We start from the raw sequence: 9114 nt of genomic DNA, 5'->3' as shown, positions 1-9114 counted from the left end.
GAGCACCGGGCGGCGACCCGTCGAGGCAAGGGCGCGGGGCGACGGCAATGAGGAGCGGGCGGCGACGGCGAGCACGGGCAGCCTGGCGGCGTCGGGGGCAACTGGCGAGGTATGTCGAAAATTTCCTAACTGTGGACTTATATAGCAAAGCCTTTAGTCCCGGTTCCTGGCACCAACCGGGACTAAAGGTGGGCATTAGTCCCGGTTGGTGCCACCAACTGGGACCAAAGGCCTCTTTTCAGCAGCCCAAAGGGCGGGAAGCGGCAGCCTTTGGTCCCGGTTGGTGTCACCAACCGGGAATAAAGGGGGGGCATTGGTCCCGGTTGGTGCCACCAACCGGGACCAAAGGCCTTGCGCTGCCCGCGGCCAAAAGTTTAGTCCCACCTCGCTAGTTGAGAGGGGCTCGGAGTGGTTTATAAGCTCCACTGCGGCTGCCCTCTCGAGCTCCTCTCAAATGCAGGCTTACGGGCCTAATGTCACACTGTGCTGTCTGTTGGCCTATTGGGCCTTCTGCGGGCCTGAATCCTGGCCAAGGTTGGGTTTCTAGTCGTATTCACGCCGTGGTGGCCCAATAGGTGGCAGTTTTTTAAATTTTTTGCATTATTTATTTTCTTTTGTTTTTTGCTTTAATTTTTAATTCTTTTTGCTTTTAGGTCAGCAAAATTATAAACTGTCTGTTAGTGCCATTAGTTTTAGAAAACATATAAACTTTCTATTAGTGCCATTAGTTCTTTATGAAAATTCTTTTTGCTGTATTTAGTTTTTTATTTTCTTTTTTGCTATATTTTTTTTTTATTTCTACTTACAACAAAAAACTTATTTATTTTATTTTATTTTGTTTCTAATTACTTATTTATTTTACTTTATGATAATTCTTTCTGCTATTAAAGTTTCTATCAAAAAAAGTTCTTTATGAAAATTATTTTTGCTTTTAATGATTAAAAATAAAAAAGAGGCGCAATGCGCGTTGATTTGCTTCAAGCCTTTCGGAATAGTGTAGACTGCACTGCACATAGCTCGATGCAGTCTACCTTATTCCTCAAGGCTTGAAGCTAAGCAGCGTGAGCATTGCGCCTCTTCTTCATCGTCTCTACACTCAGGGCTTATAAACCGCTCGTAGTGCCTCTCAGCTAGCGAGGTGGGACTAAAAAACTGCTTAGCTAGTAAGAAACTCTAGTACCGGTTCGTGCCACGAACAGGTACTAAAGGTGCTCGTGGGGCCACAGCCTCATTAGTACCGGTTCGTGGCACCAACAGGGACCAAAGGGTGGAATTGGTCCCGGTTCGTGCCACCAACCGGGACCAATGGCCTTGCACAGCGGCGTGGTGGTGAGTTTAGTCCCACCTCGCTAGCTAAGAGAGAGCCGCACCTGTTTATATGGTGCGGTACGCCTGAGCTGTCGAGCTCCTCTCTAAAGCAGGCTTACGGGCCTAACCTCTCTGCACTCAGGGCTTATAAAGCATTTCAAATGAACTCTGAAAAGGTTGAAAGTTGGCATGGTATCATCATTTCATCCACATAGCATCTGCAAGAAAGTTGAGAGGGTTACGGCAAAAACTAGATGCACTTGTTGTACAAAACGGACAATGGTATCATACTCGTCTATTACAAAGTTGGCATGCTATCATCATAATAGTTGCGGGAGAAAGTCTTCACTTTTTCTTCGCTTGTGTCATTTGCTTATTGCGCCGTAACCATGGATAATCTTGATCGTTTATCAGGATGCTTGGGTCAGCCTTGACTTTGAAGGGAGGAATTTCATGAAACTTTTCATAATCTTCAGACATGTCTGTCTTGCCCTCCACTCCCACAATGTCCCTTTTTCCTGAAAGAACTATGTGCCGCTTTGGCTCATTGTATGATGTATTCGCTTCGTTATCTTTTCTTTTCCTCGGTCTTGTAGACATGTCCTTCACATAGATAACCTGTGCCACATCATTGGCTAGGACGAACGGTTCGTCAGTGTACCCAAGATTGTTTAGATCCACTGTTGTCATTCCGTACTGTGGGTCTACCTGTACCCCGCCTCCTGACAGATTGACCCATTTGCACTTAAACAAAGGGACCTTAAAATCATGTCCGTAGTCAAGTTCCCATATGTCCATTATGTAACCATAATATGTGTCCTTTCCCCTCTCGGTTGCTGCATCAAAGCGGACACCGCTGTTTTGGTTGGGGCTCTTTTGATCTTGGGCGATCGTGTAAAATGTATTCTCATTTATCTCGTATCCTTTGTAAGTCAATACAGTCGAAGATGGTCCCCTGGACAACGAGTACAACTCATCACAAACAGTGGTGTCACCTCTGAGACGTGTTTCCAACCAACTGCTGAACGTCCTGATGTGTTCACATGTAATCCAGTCGTCACACTGCTCCGGGTGTTTGGAGCGCAGACTGTTCTTGTGTTCATCGACATACGGGGTCACCAAGGTAGAGTTCTGTAGAACTGTGTAGTGTGCTTCAGACCAAGAATATCCGTCCCTGCATATTATTGAGTTCCCCCCTCCAAGTGTGCCTTTTCCAGTCAGTCTCCCCTCACACCGCGATTTAGGGAGACCTATCTTCTTAAGGCCAGGAATGAAGTCAACACAAAACCCAATGAGATCCTCTGTTTGATGGCCCATGGAGATGCTTCCTTCTGGCCTAGCGCGGTTACGGACATATTTCTTTAGGACTCCCATGAACCTCTCAAAGGGGAACATATTGTGTAGAAATACGGGCCCCAGAATGACAATCTCGTCGACTAGATGACCTAGGACGTGCGTCATGATATTGAAGAAGGATGGTGGGAACACCAGCTCGAAACTGACAAGACATTGCGCAACATCACTCCTTAGCCTTGGTATGATTTCTGGATCGATCACCTTCTGAGAGATTGCATTGAGGAATGCACATAGCTTCACAATGGCTAATCGGACGTTTTCCGGTAGAAGCCCCCTCAATGCAACCGGAAGCAGTTGCATCATAATCACGTGGTAGTCATGAGACTTTAGGTTCTGGAACTTTTTCTTTGGCATATTTATTATTCCCTTTATATTCGACGAGAAGCCAGTCGGGACCTTCATACTGAGCAGGCATTCAAAGAAGATTTCTTTCTCTTCTTTCGTAAGAGCGTAGCTGGCAGGACCTTCATACTGCTTCGGAGGCATGCCGTCTTTTTCGTGCAAACGTTGGAGGTCCTCCCGTGCCTCAGGTGTATCTTTTGTCTTCCCATACACGCCCAAGAAGCCTAGCAGGTTCACGCAAAGGTTCTTCGTCACGTGCATCACGTCGATTGAAGAGCGGACCTCTAGCTCTTTCCAGTAGGGTAGGTCCCAAAATATAGATTTCTTCTTCCACATGGGTGCGTGTCCCTCAACGTCATTCGGAACAGCTAGTCCGCCGGGACCCTTTCCAAAGATTACGTGTAAATCATTGACCATAGCAAGTACGTGATCACCGGTACGCATGGCGGGCTTCTTCCGGTGATCTGCCTCGCCTTTGAAATGCTTGCCTTTCTTTCGACATTGATGGTTGGTCAGAAGAAATCGACGATGGCCCAGGTACACATTCTTCCTGCTTTTGTCCAGGTATATACTTTCAGTGTCATCTAAACAGTGCGTGCATGCGTGGTATCCCTTGTTTGTCTGTCCTGAAAGGTTACTGAGAGCGGGCCAATCGTTGATGGTTACAAACAGCAACGCGTGCAGGTTAAATTCCTCCTGTTTGTGCTCATCCCACGTACGTACACCGTTTCCATTCCACGGCTGTAAAAGTTCTTCAACTAATGGCCTTAGGTACACATCAATGTCGTTGCCGGGTTGCTTAGGGCCTTGGATGAGAACTGGCATCATAATGAGCTTCCGCTTCATGCACATCCAAGGAGGAAGGTTATACATACATAGAGTCACGGGCCAGGTGCTGTGATTGCTGCTCTGCTCCCCGAAAGGATTAATGCCATCCGCGCTTAAACCAAACCATACGTTCCTTGGGTCAGCTGCAAACTCAGCCCAGTACTTTCTCTCGATTTTTCTCCACCGCGACCCGTCAGCGGGTGCTCTCAACTTCCCGTCTTTATTACGGTCCTCACTGTGCCATCGCATCAACTTGGCATGCTCTTCGTTTCTGAACAGACGTTTCAACCGTGGTATTATAGGAGCATACCACATCACCTTCGCAGGAACCCTCTTCTTGGGGGGGCTCGCCATCAACATCACCAGGGTCATCTCGTCTGATCTTATACCGCAATGCACCGCATACCGGGCATGCGTTCAGATCCTTGTACGCACCGCGGTAGAGGATGCAGTCATTAGGGCATGCATGTATCTTCTGCACCTCCAATCCTAGAGGGCATACGACCTTCTTTGCTGCATATGTACTGTCGGGCAATTCGTTATCCTTTGGAAGCTTCTTCTTCAATATTTTCAATAGCTTCTCAAATCCTTTGTCAGGCACAGCATTCTCTGCCTTCCACTGCAGCAATTCCAGTACGGTACCGAGCTTTGTGTTGCCATCTTCGCAATTGGGGTACAACCCTTTTTTGTGATCCTCTAACATGCGATCGAACTTCAGCTTCTCCTTTTGACTTTCGCATTGCGTCCTTGCATCGACAATGACCCGGCGGAGATCATCATCATCGGGCACTGGTTCCTCTTCATCTTCAGCAGCTTCCCCCCATGCAGCATCATTGGGCACATCGTCTGGTTCCTCTTGATCTTCAGCAGCTTCCCCCGTTGCAGCATCACCGTATTCAGGGGGCACATAGTTGTCATCGTCCTCTTCTTCTTCGCCGTCTTCCATCATAACCCCCATTTCTCCGTGCCTCGTCCAAACATTATAGTGTGGCATGAAACCCTTGTAAAGCAGGTGGGCATGAAGGATTTTCCGGTCAGAGTAAGACTTCGTATTCCCACATGTAGGGCATGGACAACACATAAAACCATTCTGCTTGTTTGCCTCAGCCACTTCGAGAAAATCATGCACGCCCTTAATGTACTCGGAGGTGTGTCTGTCACCGTACATCCATTGCCGGTTCATCTGCGTGCATTATATATAATTAAGTGTGTCAAAAACCATTACAGAACATCATGAATAGATAATTAAGTGACCAAATTAATAGAAGTTCATCATCACATTAGAACCAAAGTACATACATAGTTCTCATCTAACAACATATATATAGCTCTCCAGAGCATCTAATTAATTAAACCACACATTGAAACTATGTAAAACATTTCAATGCGAAAACAAATGCGATCATAATCGCAACCAAGGTAACAATTGATCCAACGACATAATGATACCAAGCCTCGCTATGAATGGCACATTTTCTAATCTTTCTAATCTTCAAGCGCATTGCATCCATCTTGATCTTGTGATCATCGACGACATCCGCAACATGCAACTCCAATATCATCTTCTCCTCCTCAATTTTTTTATTTTTTCCTTCAAGTAATTGTTTTCTTCTTCAACTAAATTTAACCTCTCGACAATAGGGTCGGTTAGAATTTCCGGTTCAACCACCTCCTAGATAAATAAAATCTATGTCACGCTGGTCGGTATATTTGTCATAAAAAATAAATGAATCAAATAGTTATAAAAAGATAATATATACCACATCCGAATCATAGACAGGACGAGGGCCGACGGGGGCGGATACCAAAACCATCGCACTATGTAATAAGAAGGAATAAAATAGTAAGAAAATTAGAAAAGTATCTATCTAAAGTAAGAATTTTTTTCTTTCAAAAAGAAGATAAGAACAAGAGGCTCACCACGGTGTTGCCGGCGACGAGATCGGCGCGGGCGGTCGACGGCGGTGAAGACGGGAATGGGACGTGACGGGCCGCTAAACCTAGACAAATCGCGAAGAAAATGGAGCTTTGAGGTCGAGCTTCGAGAGGATAAAGCTTAACTAGTGTGGCTCGGGCATTTCATCGAACACCTCATGTGCATAGGAGGTGAGCTAGAGCACCACAAAGCCCTCCTCTCGCCGGCCAGAGAAAAACAGAGAACTGGAGTGCTCTGCTCGCGGGCGAGTGGTATATATAGGCACCTCATTGGTCCCGGTTCGTGGCATGAACCGGTACTAAATCCGGGCCTTCTATCCCGGTTCATGCCAAGAACCGGGACAAATGGTTGTGGGCCAGGAGCGAGGACCATTAGTCCCGGTTCGTGGCTAGAACCGGGACCAATGGTTCCATACGAACCGGGACCAATGCCCACGACGCCCCGGCCGGCCCCTTGGGCTCACGAACCGGGACGAATGCCCCCATGGGTCCCGGTTCATGACTGAACCGGGGCTAATGTGAAAACTGCCCTATGACCTATGCCCTGTTTTCTACTAGTGCAGTACTTTTCCCTAGAACCAACTCAACTGTCCCACGTCTAGCCTAAAAAATAATAATACCCCACGTACTATTAACTCATCAAATTAAAATGATATTTTATTTCGTAAGTTGAAAGTTCTTACAAAATAATAATAATAATTGTTTATATATAACTTGGCAAGTTAACTCCTAGTGATTGCGTACATAAGCTTGCAAAGATTTTACTGACGTGCAATCATGTGTTTATGTTTTTATAACATTTCTCCGTCTAGCCCAACATGATATTTTCACCCAGCCCAGCAAGTCTGCGGATTTCGAGAAAAACGCAAATGGGATTTAAACGGGCTGCATAGATGCTACATCATTGTTTCACCCAGCCCACCAAATGGACTAAAAAAACAAATGGACTGGGTGACATGTGGGCCAGTAGGTCGAAGCCGAAGAAGGCGTTGGATTTACATCCAACGGCCGGCATTCTTCTTCAATCTCTCGTCTTCTTCCCCCAGCGCTACCGGAACCGCCTGCTCCAGCCTTCGGCGTCCAGCGGCGTTGTTTTGCGCTCCTCAGTGAAACGCTACCCCGCCGACGGCCAGGCCATCCCTCCAGTCCGCACCTCCTGCTATTCTCTGCCGAGTGTAGGCCCACCCCGCACCCGAACTAGTCAAGTTTCCCACTCCTCTCCGTCTGCTACTCCACTGCCGCGTCTTCCCCATCTCCGGGTCATTCCAGTCTGGGGCCTCGCCGTCGTCCACCGCCTTGGTGCTCTTGGCGCGGCGTGGTCAATGTGGTCAACGACCGACTTCCATCGGAAGAGTACTGTACGTGGAGAGGCTCACAGCTGGGTCCACGGCCACAGCCCAGTTTTTTTGTGATTTGCCAAGTAAGTCGCTTTGTCAGGCCTGTTGGGCTGCAAATCTTTCAAGACGAGGAGAGCTTCATTCGGCTGGCCGAGAAAATGGCCTATCAGTAATGAGAAATGGGCTGTACATTTTTAAAACACATCAAACCGGCAATTAGTTTCAAATATCTTTTTTTCAATTCGAGATTTTAAATTCCATTAATTTTTATGCGTGGAGAATTTGTTGGATTTTATATATATATACATTTATTTTTAAAATCAGTTTGAATGTGAGTCGAAATTTCGGGATTAAAAACAGTTCGGACCGCACCGAAATATGCAAAATTTCGTATAATTTTTTAACCGTGGCCACAATATGGGTTGTAATGCTAACAAAAAGAATATGGGCTCCAAAAAAACCTTAATAATTAGCAAATGGGCTGTAAATTATTAGAAATAATGGCAGATGGGTTGTATGCTGTTTCCACAGATTTGAGGCTTTCCTAAAAAAAAGGTTGACGCACAAGTAGTGACTGTTGGATGTCCATCGAACGGCCGACGTGCTTCTTCAATCTCTGCTCTTCCTGCTCCAGCCGCTGAAACAAACGCCGGCGGGACTGCCTGCTCCCTCCTCCCCACGGCCGGCTCTGCTGCCGCGCAGGCCTCACCGCCCCACCGTACTCCCATCGCTGGCCTAGCCATCCCTCTACTCACCCACATCTGCTGTTATTCTCTGGCGACGGCAGACGAACCAGTAAAACCTCGTACAGTCGTACTCCCCTCCGCGTGGGAAACAACTGCTGAGTCTTCCCTGCCTCCGTGTTGTTCCCTTCCTAGGCCTCGCCATCGTCCACAGCCCTGGTGCTCTCGGCGCGGCCTGGTCAACGCGGTCAACGACCGACATGCATCTGAAGTGGACTGTACGTGGAGAGGCCGACAGTTGGGTATACTGCCGCACGCAAGGAAATGCCTCCTTATTATGCGCAAAATAATGATTCCTCCACCAGACATCAGGGACCCATAGAAAGGGCCTCTGTATTTCGCGAAAAAAACGTTACCGCCGCTGATAGCTTGGACCCACCACCTATATCTTCGCACGCAAGGAAGTGCCTCCTTATTACGCACAAAAAAATGAATACTCCCCCTGCTAGCTGGGACCCACCATGGTGGGAGGCTGACTTGTGGGCCTACTAAGTTGACTGGGACGGGGGCCTTTGTCAACTTTAGTCAATATGAACGATTCTAGCTCCAGTGACCGTACGATGTCCATCCAACGGCCGTAGTGCTTCTTCAACCTCTGGTCTTCTTGCTCCAGCCGGCCAAAGCAGCGCCGGTCGTGCCGCATGCTCCTGCCTCCCGTGGCCGGCTGTGCTGCCGCGGAGGCCTCACCGCCCCCTACTATACACACCGCTGGCCAGTCCCTGCGGCGACAGCAGCCTCACACCGCAGCCGAACCAGTGAACCCTCGCACTCCTCTCCGCGCGGGCTTCCACTGCCGCGTCTTCCCCAGCTCCGCGTCGTCCCCTTCCTAGGCCTCGCCGTCGTCCACTGCCGTGGTGCTCTCCGCACGGCGTGGTCAACATGGTCAAGGAACGACTGCCATTGGAAGAGTACTGTACGTGGAGAGGCTGACAGCTGGGTCCACGGCCACAGCCTAGTTTTTTTGTGATTTGCCAAGTAAGTCGCTTTGTCAGGCCTGTTGGGCTGCAAATCTTTCAAGACGAGGAAAGCTTTCATTTGGCTGGCCGAGAAAATCGCCCATCAGTAATGAGAAATGGGCTGTACATTTTTAAAACACATCAAACCGACAATTAGTTTCAAATATCTTTTTTTATTTCGAGATTTTAAATTACATTAATTTTTATGCGTGGAGAATTTGTTGGATTTTATATTGATATACATTTATTTTTAAAATCAGTTTGAATGTGAGTCGAAATTTCGGGATTAAAAACAGTTCGGACCGCACC

Source organism: Triticum aestivum, chromosome 2D (assembly GCF_018294505.1).
Source record: "Triticum aestivum cultivar Chinese Spring chromosome 2D, IWGSC CS RefSeq v2.1, whole genome shotgun sequence".
NCBI lineage: Eukaryota > Viridiplantae > Streptophyta > Magnoliopsida > Poales > Poaceae > Triticum > Triticum aestivum.
The sequence above is the reverse complement of the archived record's forward strand: the minus strand, read 5'-3'. Positions refer to the sequence as shown.